Raw genomic sequence first — 16301 nt, 5'->3', positions numbered from 1 at the left:
CGCGCGCACACACACACACACACACACACACACACAAAAGGGAAGGAAGGGTTTAATACTAAAGATAGGCTATCCTGCGCCAATCTGTGTCTGTCTTTCTTCTCCCTGCATGTTGTACTGTTCACCGTACAGGTGAGAGCAAGCGACGGCTCCAGCCTCTCCACCAATTAGAAGCACCGAGCGTGACCACGTGAACAAATCCCGTTGTCTAAACTCCCGTTGAGCTCGGAGCAGCTCGGAGTGAGCGGCGGAGCTTAAAGCCACCGTGTGAGGGGAGTTAGAACTGCGGGCTGAACGGGAGCAGTGAGCAGGTAAATTGCTTTCTATCTTGGCTATACACTTGTTCTGCCTCTATGTCCTCTCAGCTGCTGGGGAGGGGGAGTATGCGGGTCAAATGCGGGGTTCCGGGACCGGATGTTTTGGAATAAATTGGTCGACGCGTGCGGGTTGATTCGCTGCTCTCCTCCGATCCTGTGACAGGACAAACATCAGCATCGCCTGGTCGCTCTGCACCGTCTGCTCCTCCCTCCCACCTCCTCTCTCCTGTTCTCCCCCGCACTTGCCTCTCGCGTGCACATGAGGCTATTGATAGTTGACAGAAGCCTTGTAATCCCTGACTGATCCGGCTGACCGGCCACAGCCATTTGCGAAACAAGAATGTTGATGGAACTTTATTTTGCTTCCGAGATTTGTTATAATCGGTGACGAGCGCAAAGATTGACGCCGCGTGCAGGGGAAGTGAGAGAGGCTTCTTCAAGTGCTACATGCAACCAGGCGAGCAGAGGCAAGCTTTTATATCTGAATTATTTATAAGGATGTCTGGGAGAGAAATGCTTCTTCTAGACTGAACGAGATTCATGGTCTAGATATAGATTTTAGGCTACAACTAGTCTTTGTTCTTATCATGATCTCCCCGAAAATGTAGTAATCTAACATCCAACCGATGCAATAATCAAATACTTTGGGGTTTCCCTTCTCGTAAATGGGTCAAATTAGGCATTAATATTATTCCAAACTCAAAACCAATAGGCTGTACAATGTGTCGTTTAGAAAGCTTCATTTAAATTTATTGCGCAGTTTATTTACATTATTATTTTGAGGAACCGAGAAAAGGGGCACATGTTCTCTGATTTCAACTTGTCAAAGTTGACTATAGCCTCCTATTCCTCGATTTTCCTTAAATATTAATGCATTTTTTAAACAACTTTCTTTTTAACAATCTTTGGGACAAAATCACCCATGATTAGATAGGCCTACTTTAGGATATATTAATAATATATTAATATGTTATAGGTCTAAAAGATGTGACTTGTAGCCTATTTGTTGATAAACTTAAGTAGGCCTAATGGAATATTAATAGTAAGTATGTAGAGCTAATGGCTTCGTTGTTGTCCTTATTTAATCAAATAAGATGCATTTTGCAAATAACGGCCCATTAGGCTATACTTGCTTCTATTCATATGGCTTTTTGGCTTCTACCTTATAGGCTAGTTTAAAACATATGCTGGTTTTTTCACTTTGCAGTTTTCCACCCTGAGAAAGATAGCTTACATTTTAATAATAAATTCATAGTGCAGTACGTTTCTCCTGCCATGTTTCTGCCTTTTACAGCCCTACTCCACCGGAATGAATCGACCATGGTCAACGCATGCGTACTCTGTCTGCCATTCATCCGTAGCACACCGCTCTCTCCCCTGTTCCTCCTGTCTCGTGCGAGAGCAGAGAAACCAGCAGGCGGCTCAGGGCTCGCGCTTGCTGCCTCGGTTGGCACGAGCAGTCTGTGACTTCTTCTCGTTGCGGTCGGACGGTGACAGCTCAAATCGGCTCTCTTGTTTGTCGGACGGAGCTCGGATTTTTTAATTTTTTTTTGCTTTATTGGATTTCTATGTTTCACTGGCAGTAGTAGACTTCAGCAGGCTTATTTCAAACACCGTAAGTTGGTTTGTATTCAATTTTAAGGCTGTTTCTTGCCTGTATTTTTGAATGTTTCACATGCGTGCTCAACGCTGTCATCCCGAGAGAGAAAATCCTACCCGGCAGCAGCAGAAGCACACTTACGCTGTTGTTTTCCTCTTTCTTGGCCGAGAGAGGTTTGAAGTTCAACTTTATCTCACTTTGGTTTCCTTATCCGCTTGCCCGTGTTTACTTTCGCTCTCTTTTTTTTTTTTTTGAAAGAAATACAAGCAACTTTAACATAGCCTAACACGCGGTGAAACCTTTGCTTTCCTCATGTTGTGAGGATAACGTTACCTTGTTAACAGTGAAGTGTTTGCGGAAGGTATTTTTTGTTGTTCTCGTGAAACCAAATAGCTTAAGTGTAAAATTAACAAAGCGGAGGTGGCGGTCAAACGACTCATCTTTTATAGCAGGTGTCTGATATAGCCGACTTCCGCACTGTGCCTCGAGATATCCATCGTTGGAAAACACAATGATGTCTTTTAAGGTCAAAATGTGTTATCCAATTCTGGTCAGCGCGTAGACTATTTGAGGTCCTGGTTGTTGAAGTGTGACAGTCATTTTTTAGGAAAGTCTTTTTTTGTGGTTTCATAAAGAAGCATTGTTTCATTTCCTTTTTTTTTTAACTTCAGCGACTTGCTGTTTTAGGGAACCGCGAGTAATGCTAATTTGAAGCACTGTTTGACTTCACCGTGAGTGCGCGTGCATTCGCGCGTGATTACCGAATGACGGTGAAAGAAGGAAACGCTGAAGTGGCCTCTGTTCTTGCTGAACCAGCTTGTTGGCATACCTCAACCTGTAAAGTCGAATAACACCCTGTTTTTTTTTTTGTTGCTCCCAACTTGTAAGATCACATCAGGCCGATCAGTTTGTCAGTGTACACACATAAATTTCTGCACAGCTGCCTCATGCAAAACACGATACAAATACTCTGCAGTATTTCCTTTGCATTTATGCGCTGTTTCTGTATTCAAATTGAGCTGTATTGTTTCTCTGCTGTGGTCCAGTGCTTCTTATTAATCCATAGCTAGTTTATCAGTTTTTTGTGCCTAGTGGTCTCCAGGCTTGACTTGCTGACTTCTGTTGCTTTTGGGTTATTTTTGTTTGCCCCACCCTTCCCCACCCTGTTTCATGTGCCAGAGGCGTCACCCTCAACCACACCTGCCTTGCTAAGACAGAAATGTGGGGTGTCTTTGTCTGAATGCCCTGCACTTTCTTTGATAGAGTTGATGTATAGAGTGGAAGCACAGACCTCTTGTTGTTGCTCGTAACAGCTGTATAATGCTCCTCTTGTGCTGCAATCAATAGATGTTTTGAATGGAGAAGCGAAGGGGGGTGATGATATTGAATCCTTATTTTTGTAAGTGTAAGAAATTGACCGTGATTTTGCATGCATTCTTTGTTCTGCACTTATGTGTCTTTTCTGCAATGGAAAAGTATCCAGAGGTATAGCCAGAGTGGGCAGACATCAGGTGGAGAGAGAGAGTGTGTGTGTGTGTGTGTGTGTGTGTGTGTGTGTGTGTGTGTGTAGGTGTGTGTAGGTGTGTGTGTGTGTGTGTGTGTGTGTGTGTGTGTGTGTGTGTGTGTGTGTAGGTGTGTGTGTGTGTGTGTGTGTGTGTGGTTTGAGTGTGTATGGCCCCCATGCAGACTTTCTCAGACTCTTTCGGCTGAGCGTTGACTCAGCAGTGAACTCTCTATCAGCACCGAACAGATAAGAGGATGAGAAGGAGGGAGAGCAAGCTGGTATTACAGCATCTCAATGCTCAATCTGTCTCTGTCGCTTTCAGTTTTTCTTTTTCTAACCAGAGGGTTTTTTCTTGGTTTTTCTTCGACTTTCTATTACTTCTTCAGAATTTTTACAATTGATGCCTGATTTGGCTTTTCTTTATATGTTATGTCTTGGTCCAAGTGATTGATCTCTCTATTATTTGTCTCTTTGCTTTTTTTCTTCCACCATTTTTGTTTGCGATTGTGAGTCATTTTCCTTCTCTTGTTACTCTTACAGATAATAATGACATAGATGTGTCTTTTGACCATGGCGCAATACTTAGTAATTTTTTTATACATGTTAAGAAAGTAAATATTGAATTCCAAATATTTATAATACTACAAGTGTGACGACTAATTTACGTAAACTTTTTTTTTTTTTTTTGTCGTTTTCACCTTGCCTTTCCGCGTGAAAGTAGCCCGCCTCAGCAAAACGGAATCTGTTTATGTTTGGGTCTGTTTTATGTTCGCGTTTTGCTCCCTTGGTTTCTCCCCTCCTGCTTTGCTTTATGCTCTGTTCATGGGTTAAACAGTTTAGAATCACAGTAAGACACACCCGCTTACAGATAAGGCTCAGTCATGTCATAGGTTGTCTCTGCAGGCTGTGTGTGTATTCTGGTGCCGGTGCCTGTCAGCGAAACAGGAGTCTGCCCACCACTTCTCAGATTCTAGCGTACAGCAGCACATTTGGGGGCTCATCTGGCAAGGAAGTGTAGCAATAATCCAATTGGCTGGTGCTTTAGTAAAAGCTTTTCTAATTGGCCGATATGGCAGCTGGCTGCCAAGGTTCCAGTAAGCACAACAGGGAGTTGGGGAGAGTCCCAGTGGTGGTGTGGTGCAGGAGGAGGAAGAACAAAGGGCAGATAGCAGAGCGGGTGCTGTTTTGAATATTTCTCTGCATGGCAATAATAAAGGACCCATCTGCACCCTAGATCCACCCAGCTGACCGTGTTTCATTTTGAATTGTGTTTTATTCAAGCACACACCCAAATACACACACATGAAAACACATAAGACACACTCCTCTTACGCTCCATCTGCAGCAACAAGGAACATGGCATGTTTAAGGGAAACATCTTCCAACTGTCAAAGGATCAAAGTGATTAAGGCAGGGATATTTACTGTGTGTGCATGCGTGTTTGTGTGCGCATGCGTGTGTGTGTGTGTAAGTGTGTTAAAAGTTGAAAAGTGTCTTTTATAAAAACAAAAAAGTGCTTCTATCAGCATCCACTGCAGCCTTTCCTGTTTCCTTTCACCTCTGCGTGGAATCCAGGAATAGCTCAGAGTGACAGAGATGAGAAATGAGAGAGGGAGAGAGACAAAGAGAGGCCGAGGCACAGTGTGAGAGATGGCCATGTAAGGTCTCCAGCGCCGCAGCTTGCACCACCCCAAACAAATGCTGAACCTGACATGAACTGCACAGGGTTTGGATTTCTCAAGTCGGTCCCAACGTGAACTTTGACTATGTGCCCCGGCTTCACAGTCAAACAAAGGCAGCCTTCATCATCAGGTCCGTTAGGGATTTACAGAAATCACAGTTCCTGTATGAGGATTGGCTTGTTTGCTTTTGTCGTTGTTTAATTAATACAACCACAGTGTTACAGCTTAATGTACTGTGTGTGATGAAATAATCCCCATAAGGCCTGTGATATAAAAAAAAAAAAAGGAACTCTTTAGGTACTGTAGCTCAAATTATATCATGGAACTAAATCATGTATTTATCTGTTGTTATTTGTGTTTACTGCTTACACTTTTCAGTAGAGCTGTGTAATGGTGAGAGTGTTTCGAATATTGGAACTAGGGGTATAACGATTAACTCACGATACGATTCTTTCACGATTTATTTGAAGAGAATCTGGAGGTGGTAGGAGCTTTTCATTGTGCTGTTGATGAAATGTTGCATCGTGTTGGTTGTGCTGTTTGTGAAGTTCTCTGTCTTGTTGTAATATTTGCACACAGTTTTAGTCTTTCATTTTCTGTCTTGGGGAAGCCCAAATGCTCCCACTGCCATGATAACGCCTGATTATTACATCCAGTCTCCTCTGCTCTACAGCTGCTGACGCTTCACCATACTACTGCCATTCATTTTTTTTCAGAATAATGATTAGAACCCTGATACATTTGAATCAAGTTTTAACTGCCTCACGATTAATCTCTACATCCCTAATTGTAACAGGTTAAAACTGCGCACAAAGCAATACAATGAGATTTTCAAATCTTAAAGAAAACACATCCAGATTTATTGAACAATCTGAGTAAAATGTGGTTACTCGTTTATGTTACAATCAGAACAATGGGGACTGAATTAATATTGTTTCCAGTCCCTTTGACATCAAACACCAAAACGATACACTTTTCTATGTCGTGCAACAACTTGAACTTTTCCACTTTGAACTTTTGAGTTCAATATTTTGTTAATTATTCAGGCCAGTGAAGAACTAATGACATACAGCAGAGTTTATCGCCTTTTCTCAGCAGAAGTAAACTGAATATTGAATATTGACATTTTGACCACCAGGGGAAATTCTCCAGATGGTGTTGTTAATCCTTCATGTTGGTAAATGCTGATTCCTTGTTCTAAAACAGAACAAGAAGCTCAATGTAAACACAGACCTTACAGAGGAAGCCCTTCACTTCTTTAGTTGCTGCATGTCAAACATGTTTGAGTATTGGTATCATAACCTCACAAATATTTCAACCAAGAAAAACCTCATTCTGAATGTTGCTTCAGCCCACAATTGAATCACCATAAGTCTGTGTCTTCCTTTTTAAATGGCTGATCATGCTTGATGACCAAAGCTGCTGTTTTGATGGACATATTGGTGCACTTTATTTGCATTGGTGGATTAGTCACAGTGCAGTGAGCTGTACCACAACAGTTATTTCTCTTAGGGCTCTGTTGGGCGATTTTTACATTTATAAATTGCGTTCGTGGAAATCAAGATTTTCAAAGTTGAAAATCGAGAATTTCTCTTGAAGTAACACCGCTCATCTCCTTGGGTTCCTGTAGATCAACCCCCCTCTCCCCCTCATTTTTAAATGGGGTGTGTTTACCCCTTGACGCCTATTGTCGCCAATTTGTATCAAACCACTTCCGCTCCAAATGCAGCCAAAATAGCGTCCGTATTCCTCCACTGCCAGTTGATGCACTTTCAGTACATACCCAGGAAACTTTTGCAAGAATTAGTTTATCATAGGACCAGTCGGAGACAGTTTGATGTGTTATTTATCTGCTATTTTTATGTAATATCTATTTATGTTCTATATTCAAATAAACGTTTTCAACTTTATTTAGCATCTACTTGAAAGCAGAAACACATGTAAAAAAAAAAAACGTTTTAATACTTGGAAACAAATTCAGGCGTCAAGGGGTTGAAGGCCAGCCTTAAGCAGGCACTGGAACAACTGCACTTCCCTGTTGGCTTTATTTTTTGTTGAAGTTGTCCCTTGGTGGTAACCAGCTTCATGTATTTTGTTGAACTTGCTCAGACTCATCTGTGCTTTTGCCGTAGTTTATAGAGCGGGATTATTGTAGCCCCTCAATGCCGGTACAATTATTTTGACATGTCAGTTATCCCAATCTGACATTTCCTGGGCTGTAAGAACGTGACAGGCACGTCGTTCACACATGGACATGTACTAAAGCATTGATTGGGGGAAGTCTTCAGTGTGACAGGTTGATCTGCTCTATCACTTAACTACTGAGTCTGCACCGAGTGTCGCCTCTCTGCACTATAGTGTGTGTCTTAAAGCTGGGCAATTAATCGAGTTTCAATTTCATTAATGATTCTGGCTTCCCACAATCATGAGATCAAGATTATGGAGATTAAATGATTAGTGTACCTCAGGCCGCGTTGAGCTCGTTATGTCCAAAGGTTTGGTCAAGAGAAGAAGTCTTTGTTGTACCTCGGACACAAGAGTTCATCAGCACCACATCAGCATTTCTATTGATTGATTCCATTATTTTAACATACATTTTTAATGTATTTATTTTTATTTATTGCGATGCTTACTGTGTGACGTGTATAGAGGTTTACTAGATGCATGTGATGCAGATGTTGTGAAATTATTATCAATCAACATTTGTCTTGATTATGATTTTGTTAGAATTAAGCAGCCATAATATCTCGCTCTCTCGCTCTCGCTCTCTCTCTCACTCTCTCTCCCTCTCACACACACACACACACACACACACACACACGCAACATTGAACCCATATATAGCAGACACGTTGATAACGAATTTACGCAGACCCCACCTGAACTTTGATGTCTGTCTTATTTTACATCTCTCACACACACACACACACACACACACACACACACACACTTCTTCTAATGTCCCAGTTCTGCTAACTGCGTCAAAAAGAGCTTGGATCAGGGAAACCGAAGCTTGCCCTCATTAAGGCTTCCTGGAAGATCGGGACTATTTATCCAAACCCATCAGACCATGTTTGGACTGTCTCTGGAAGGTTACCAGTTTGAAACCAAGTAGGGTTCATCAAATCTGGTCGAACCAAGCCACTGACATGGTGGGCCATGTTGTCACCTTCGGCCGCTCCAACAAGCTGTTGTACTTCGAAAGGTTTCACAATTAAGCTACAAACTCAGTCATTATGATATATTCACTTTATATGTTTTTAATTTACTACACAAGTTTACATTTAAAAAATCTAATTCTATTAAATTATAACAACTAGTTGTTAAGGCTACTGAAAGTGTACTGCAGAATTATATGATCTGTTTAATAAGCTTTATCTGTCACCTGTCTCCATTCATCTTTTGTGTCAATAAACTAAACAGAGCAGACGAGGCCTTTTGGCTCCGCTCTGTGCAAACAAACAGGAAGTCTTTACGTAGGTTTTTAGCGTCTGTAGTTTTTTAGCGATTTCATAAACATGATCAGTTGAATCTTCCTTCATCTGCGATGGACAACAAAACAGCATCATCGTGGTGCAAATGTTTCTACATTTCACACACTTCTATGTAAAACTGATGAAGATGTCTCGCACATGCTCCGATCAAAATGTCTTCTTGGTGTGTGCGTACAATTTGCGTGCTTGCTCGTGATATTTTTCCCCGTGCTACAATGACCCAGTGACCGGTGTTAGCAGATTAATTGCTGCTTTCATAATAAGCAGTGGTGTATAACCCGTAATTGGTAATGGAGATTATCAGAGATTCTGTGAGGCTCTCTGTGTTAGTGTGATTGTGTGTGCGAGGGGTGTGTGTGATCTGATTAGTATGTTTATCTACTAAAACAGGATTTATGGGATTCTTTTGTCTCTCCTTAGCTCACTCAGTGAGTACTGACATGCATCCTGCTGGAGTAAGAGAAGCGCAAGCAAAATGCATGTGCGGATAAAAACAAAAAAGCACATTTTGGTACATTTATTGAATACTGATGTTTTGGTTAATGACAGAAAAAACACCAAAACGTTTCATAACAGCTTTTAGTTGACGGAGTAGACTTTTGTGCCTCTAACAAAAAAAAAAAAACAACTTATAACGATCTTAAAGACCTTTCTTAAGACTACATTATTCATTTGACCTGAAAACTGAATACAACAATAACCTATTCCGTCTCTTTTAATGTGGCACTTGTAAGGTTGGTCTGTTTTTTTTGTGTGACTTAACAGAATGTAGAGTCAAACATGTTCATGTACAGAAGATGCACATGCTTATGTCATATGCCTTAAAGTTACTGTTGATCTGTATGTGTTGTGCTTGCGAAGAGGACAGCGATAAAAAGGAGAAGATGCAACACACACACATACACACACACACACACACACACACACACACACACACACACACACACACACACACACGCAGGCCTCATGTCTGTGAGCAGACACAAAGCAGTTGCTGCGAAGCGTCACCAGCGCTGGAGATCTTTCAGAGCCACATCACCGTCTCACTCCAGCACACACATCAGACTGAGATGCATACACACTCAACCAGCTGCCGTGTGTGTGTGCGCGTGTGTGTGTGCGCGTGTGTGTGTGTGTGTACGGGAAAAAGGGAGGAGAAGAGAGCTCGAGATGTGTATCAATGTTTGGGCTTTTTACTTAAGATGTATATGATGGTTAAGATGAAATGTATACTATATATTTTGGATTGAATATTATCATATTGAAGATATTTCTGTCCTTTGCCCCTAGTTTTTGATGTGTGGGAAGAGTACGAGTCCATAGATATGTTAATATGCACTAATAATAAAACAATGTTTGACATTTTATTTATAAAAAACGTCTTTTTTTAGAACACTGTGAAACATTTACTACTCTCCACAACAACTTTGATGTGTGTTCACGCAGGCTTCTGTGGGAAGTACCGTATGTTAGAATAAAAAAAAAAACAACAACAATGGTTCCAACTTCCTGGCTTTTCATCCCAAGCTCATTAGAGCTGTAGCTGGACAGCTCCCACACAGGTCTCTCCAAACTCTCTCTTTCAATCCTAGAACACAGAAAAGTTTTGAAAGCAGACAACATAGCGCCAGCTGGAATATGCTGGGTAAACCTGTGACTGGAAACTGACAAGAACAGCAGATGTAACTCATTTGCAGCTTGGACTTTTAAGCACTGAGAAGAAGGTCCAATTTAATGATACGTAAGCATCCAGCACTGCGAATCACAACACTACTCTTGCATCAGTTTGGAATATGCAGCTTTTTACTGTCAAGTTAGAAAACACATTGCAAGATGTGGCACACATTGTAGCCTTCAGATCTTGATTTGTTCTAAGGAGAGACCAAGACAATGCCTTGGATTGCATGTCAGTAACCTAAGCACCGAGTAGGAAGCCTTCTTGGACGAGATTTGAAGTCTTGGGCCACTAAAAAAGCTGCCATATTGAATATCTTTAAGGTGTGGTCAAGCATCCGCACTAAGCCCTTGTAGTTCTTATTTGCAGGCTGAGTGTGTTTGGACAGAACATTGTGGTTACCACTCGGGCGCCTTCCTTCACTGAGCTGAATACAGGACACCTCATGAATCTAGTGTCTGTTTGTGTCCCAGTATCATCTCCTTCTGCATGCCCCCGGTCTCAACAGGGCCTGTCACATTGCACTGATATCGTGTCAGGATCTTGGTAGCATCAGTTCCTCTTGCAGAAAGTTGCAATGACTAAAAAGACTCAAAGACCTGAGCTCAGTCAGACAGCTCTGCTAAAAAGACCGAACTCATTACTGATAAAAAATGGTCATCGCTGGAGGGCTATTTTATCGTTCACAATACATTTAAAATTAAATCTAATAGAGCAGCCAGCTGCTTAACGGAGCTGATATGATTTGTTGCTGTAGCTTGAATGAGCAGCAAAATGGGAAAGATAACAACACAAAGACCAGTGATAGTGACTCATGTCCTTTTATCAAAGAGAAATACGTCTCGCAATGCTTTACAATCTGTTGACACTGTGATGTGTCTCTCCCTGAGGTCATTTAATATACTTTCCCTGAGTTCACACCTGAAGACACGTTTCAAAGCACAGAGAATGATCTTTCCCACGCTGGCTTCATCTGTGAACTTGTAACCCTTTAAAAAAAGACTATTCAAGATGAAGTCTGCAGCTAAATGTACACTTACACTGCTGTTCTGGTGGTCAGTGAATCCATAATAAGATTTAAAAGTGTTCCTGTTTGCCCTTTTTTGATAACGTTGATCTGATCTGCCATTCTCTAAAGCTTTGCTGTCTATTATACTGTATTTAGTTGGGAATGTTTGCTATCCATGGTGCTGAAATTCTCCACTTTATTGAGAAGTGAGGAATGATTGTTTTTGGCTTAGATTGCTTTTCTTCGAGTTGTTTTGCTGCAGTCAAAATGTCGCCACCTCAAACCCTTGTTGGTTTTCACAACCAGTCGGTTCTCTTAACTAACACACCAAACACAGATGCTTTGTCTCATACAGATGCATCAGATCCACCGAGCTTTCTTTAAGTGCAATGTAAACCCATACATATACTGGCTCTGCTTATAGCTTCAGTAGGTAGTACAGTGCAAATGCCCACAAAGTCAGTTGTGGGTGGCGGTCATGAGCTAAATCCTTTTTTTTGATTATTCTTATTTTGGGGCTTTTTGACTTTTATCTGATAGTGAAAAGAATGGATATTAACTTGTGGGAAAGGAGCCACAAGTCTCATTCAAACCCAGGTCGCCTGCTTGGAGGACCAGCATCCTGTTTTTTCCTGATCGTAACCATGTAGTTTTGTCGTACCTTACAGAATAGCCCATTTGACTTCAACGGAGCATTAGGCTGAAAATTGAAAAGCTATGTTATACGTCTGCACACGAGGGGAGAGATTTGCTAATCCACATAAATGGATTCTTTGTGATTAAAGTTTAGGTAGTTTGTGTGTGATGTGGCAGTATTGGTATGCTTGTCTCTACTGTGGCCATGCTGCCAGAGTTATTATTGAAACAGTTCTGACCTTGATAGATGCATCTCAATCCCACTCTGGACTTCTTCAAACCAAGTCAGTCAGCTGTGGCTCTGTACAGCTGGGTTTGGATTTATAGATTTATAGTTTTTGTTGTATTGGTTTGAATATGCAAAGATTATCGGTCCGCTTTGTTGATTTCTGTTGAACATACAGAAACACATTTTGGCTTTCTTGTTTTCAGCTATGTAGCCATTGCAAGTCAGGACCTTGGGTCTTCCTTTTTTTTGCTTTTCGTTTGTCATCCTATTTGGAATGTAAGATGAGCATACCAGTTTCCTCCCGCTGCCCTTTTAATAAAGCGTTTTGTTTGTTCAATTTAACTGCATTCATCAGAGTGTGGATTTAGGAGGGAGAATGGGTTCAAGTGGGAGTAGGAATTGCCCAAGGAGGAAAACAATTTGCAACCAAAACGAAAACAGAAATCGATATTTTAGCAATGTTTTGCTTTCCAGGGAAGTGAGGCAAAGGCAAATCTACAGAAGTGTGTTTGCATTGACAGGAATAATCTGATATTTAGCAGTGCAGGTGAAGGTTTAAGTCTTGTATATGATTGAATGCAGCTTTGTATCTGCCAAATGTATCTCCCTGTGCAGAATGAAGGAGCTTATAAAGATTGTTGTTCTCGCCCTGAGCCTGAAGACACCTTTGCCTTTTTGCCAGTGTGGACACACAAATAAGCAAGAAAAAGGATCCATAAGAGGGGTGTAATCTGTATATTAGATTGAAAATGTATCAGAAGTTTAGTTACTGTACATGGCCGTGGAGACGCAGGATGGCTTTTTATTATTGTTGCTTATTGTTAAACATCAACGTCACAGAGAGGCAAAGAATGGAGTCTGCTGCCTTCAAAAAGAGCAATATGGAACAACAAAAGTCCCCTATCTTTATCAAAAAAAAAAATCTGCTTTATTTTCTGCTCCTCAAATAAATGAAAAAGCAATTCAATTCAACAATCAATATCAGCAGACTAAGGAGGGAAAGAGAGAACCATTCTGCGTTCTCACAGTTGAACCGAGCATCTCTGGCTTTAGCTCTCTTTGCCTGTTTTTATTTCCCTTAGTGATGTGCCTTCACGTTTTGTGAACATTTATAAAGACAGAAAAGAAGACATTTATTGTCATCATTCTTATTTATTATTAATGTTGATATGATCCTATTAGTGACATTTTTATTATCTCCAGTTAATGAGTAGAGAACCCTTCAGGCCCCTGTGCTGTCTGTTGATAGAAGAAGATCTGACGGCTATAAGAAAGTGTTACCCTGCCACATTCACTGTCACATTTCACTGTGAATTCGTTGGGATTTTGTGCCTGCACGCATGCTGCTATTTCAGTGTCTCTACAATCCGAACATTGTTGCAAGTTCTGTTTGATTGCATGTTAAAACCTGCGTGTGTTGAACATTTGATTTGCTGGTTAGAGTTGGGGAAGCTGTTGCTTTGGTAGATACATGTTTGTTCTCTGCAACATCAACAAAAGTCAATGATGAATGCTTAATGACAGGTTCCTCTTTCATTTCCTCAAATGTTAACTACTCTTCCTCCTGCATTATGAAAGCCTTATTTAAACCATATGGTCGCTCCAGCCCTGCTGACTGAGTACAGAATTATATTTTCTTTTTTTACTCCGTGTAGCTCAAGTTGGCCTTTGGATTCTGTCAGTGGATCATGTGTACGCCTAACCGAACCTAACACACACATGCGTAAGAGCTGGGTTAGTGGTGCATAGAGTTTCTTAGATTTTCTAAATAAGCAGTTTCAAAAAGGAAGATGGGTTTTAGATTTGTTAGCTTCTTAGTCTTAAAGCAGTTTTATTGAGTTGTGCTTTTCAGTGAAAGGAAAAGACTGACTTGGTTTCTAAAGCAGTATAAAGTAGCAGTTTGCTGCATTGTCTTCCTCAACATCCGCCGGTTAAAATACAGATGTGGAAATAAAAGGACATACAGTCAGACACATTGTGTGCTTGTAGGGCACATCTAGCAGTTGCCTTTTATCGTCTTGTTGACACGCGGGGAGGGTGTAAACAACGGGAGCCGCAATCGTTCGTTGTCATCGATTCTGTATGGTTATGTCTCGTCTACACACAGGAAAATTTTGTTTCGAATGTTAAGCTCACAGTGACGAGAAGTTTTAAAAGAACTACAACACTCTCTGCATTGCATATCCTAGCATGAAGCCTCACTGTACAAACTGGACATAATCCGTCTAAATGAAATTACTTTGGACTCGGAATGATACCAAACACAGTTATCCACTTCTTCACATGAACACACGTAGAAGTCCAAAAGATTTTAGCCACCACTTAGCGCTTTCTCTCAGTGATCCTCAATCAGTATTTACAGTCAAAGACCGACAGTATTCTGCAGCAGCACTGTATGTTTCATCCTCCAAAGGCCCCTCAGTTCAAAGATTGTAGTATGTTTAACATTCATTCCATTAGGATAGAAAAGATAGCAGTGTACCACAGCACTATTAGGATTTATTTCATCCAAAAGTGTTTTTTATTCACATTTTATGAAGCGACACCTTACAGTCACTCGTTCATGTTAACTTCTTTTTTTTTAACGACACATACAATAGATAGATTACACACGTAACCCTGAAGAGCTGCTGCAGTGCATTTTACATCTGCTGTAGTCAGCTCAAGCTATTTTTGTGCCCCCCCCCCTGTCAGCCAAGAAGCAGCCCTGCCCATGTCAGAGCAGCCCTGCAGGTTAATCCATCCAGGACTGCAGTTGTTAATCATTTGAAGCTCTGGACTCATTTGAGGTAAATGTAGTACCGTCAAGACACTTTGTTTTTGCATTCATTGGGGAGAGTGGGAATAATCTACATAACGTTAACAAGAGAGGTTATGATAAGCAGTGACATGGCACCAAAGATGAAGAAAGAAGTAAAGGTTAGATAAATTATTCTGCAATGTGTTGACCTTCACCGAGATGTTGTTTTGCATTTTTCCTATTTTTTTAATTTATTGCATAACATTTCCAAAACAATGGTGAAGTCATCCAGTGCAAATGTGCTTTATATTAATGTGTGTTTCGGGTCTGGAAAAAAAATACAAAAACAGCTAAAAAAAAAAATAAAAATAGTTAGTATGCCCGTAGCATTCCTCATCAATACAGATTTTAATTACTGCTCAGGATTGCCGACCGCAGCACATTGTATGGTTTATGGGTTACACTTATAGCTGCGGCGTTGGCTGGGGAAGCAGTTAAAAAAACACAGCAGACCATGAAATATTTGTTGCATGGTATTACTTTTGAGAGATTAAAAGTGGGAGGGAGAATGTTTATGGCGTGTTTGTTATTAAGTGACAGTCAGAAAGAAGTTTGAATATTGAAAAAAAAAAAAAAAAAAAAATCCTTTGTTTGGTTGTGCGTACTCCTGAAGTGTTTCACCCGTAGTATAGGTGTGTAAATATTAAACTCAGTTTTAGGTGAACTGTTACCAGGACCTCCTCTGTGCTGTGACACACAGATTCTAATACCCGTCTATGGAACTCCTCTGATACAACCGCTATAAAAAAAGATACAAACAGGTGGCTACACTCCTTTAGCACAACATTGTTTTTGTTTGTTATTGCCACATGATTTATTTTTTTTACCTCGTGATTTTGAGAGGACGTCTTTGTTATGGAATATGTTTGTTGCGTGGACTCGAATACTCTATTTGATTGTCTGCTTGATCTGAGTGGTTACATTCAACACACTCATTTGGAGAGTTGATGAACCTACACTTTACATCCCTGAGGAGGATAGAGGAGCAAAGCTGTAAGACGGTGCTGAAGGAAAAAAGAGGGAAGAGGGAACACGATGACGGTATGAAAGGATGCTGACGACGAGGATGGAGAAGGAAGGAGAGGAGCAGAAGGAAGCGTGCCGATGAGGGGAGGACAGGCAGAGGACACTATTGTCTCCTGTTAATATGTAAAAATAACTCTGCCGCTGCCTGCTGGAGGAGCTAACTGGGTCAGAGAATTCCCATAGAGAGACAGAGAGAGAGACAGAAAGAGAGGTAACACATCGATTCAGTCTGCGGTATATCAATGTGAAGCAAGAGTCTCTCTCTCTCTCTCGCTCTCTCTCTCTCTCTCTTCACCTTAGGCCATTAAAGCTTTCTGTGCACTTCCATCC

The 16301-nt window shown here is 41.0% G+C and overlaps 1 protein-coding gene across 4 annotated transcripts in view; it reads left to right on the top strand.

The window, feature by feature from the left end:
• The first annotated feature begins 204 nt into the window (after nt 1-204).
• strbp (spermatid perinuclear RNA binding protein) overlaps nt 205-16301 on the top strand; it is a 71922-nt gene continuing 55825 nt past the window's right edge. For 2 of the 4 annotated variants that reach the window (XM_079365151.1, XM_079365152.1), the window contains exon 1: nt 1623-1932. The gene's annotated coding sequence lies outside the window, so the exon portion shown is untranslated. Of the gene's footprint in view, nt 312-592; nt 785-1622; nt 1933-16301 lie in introns of those variants that run through there. The other 2 variants (XM_079365153.1, XM_079365154.1) reach the window with 2 other exon arrangements.

The sequence above is a fragment of the Symphodus melops genome (genome assembly GCF_947650265.1).
Source record: "Symphodus melops genome assembly, chromosome: 16".
Taxonomy (NCBI): Eukaryota; Metazoa; Chordata; class Actinopteri; order Labriformes; family Labridae; genus Symphodus; species Symphodus melops.
Note: the sequence above shows the minus strand (reverse complement) of the source record. Positions and strands in the feature narration are given on the sequence as shown.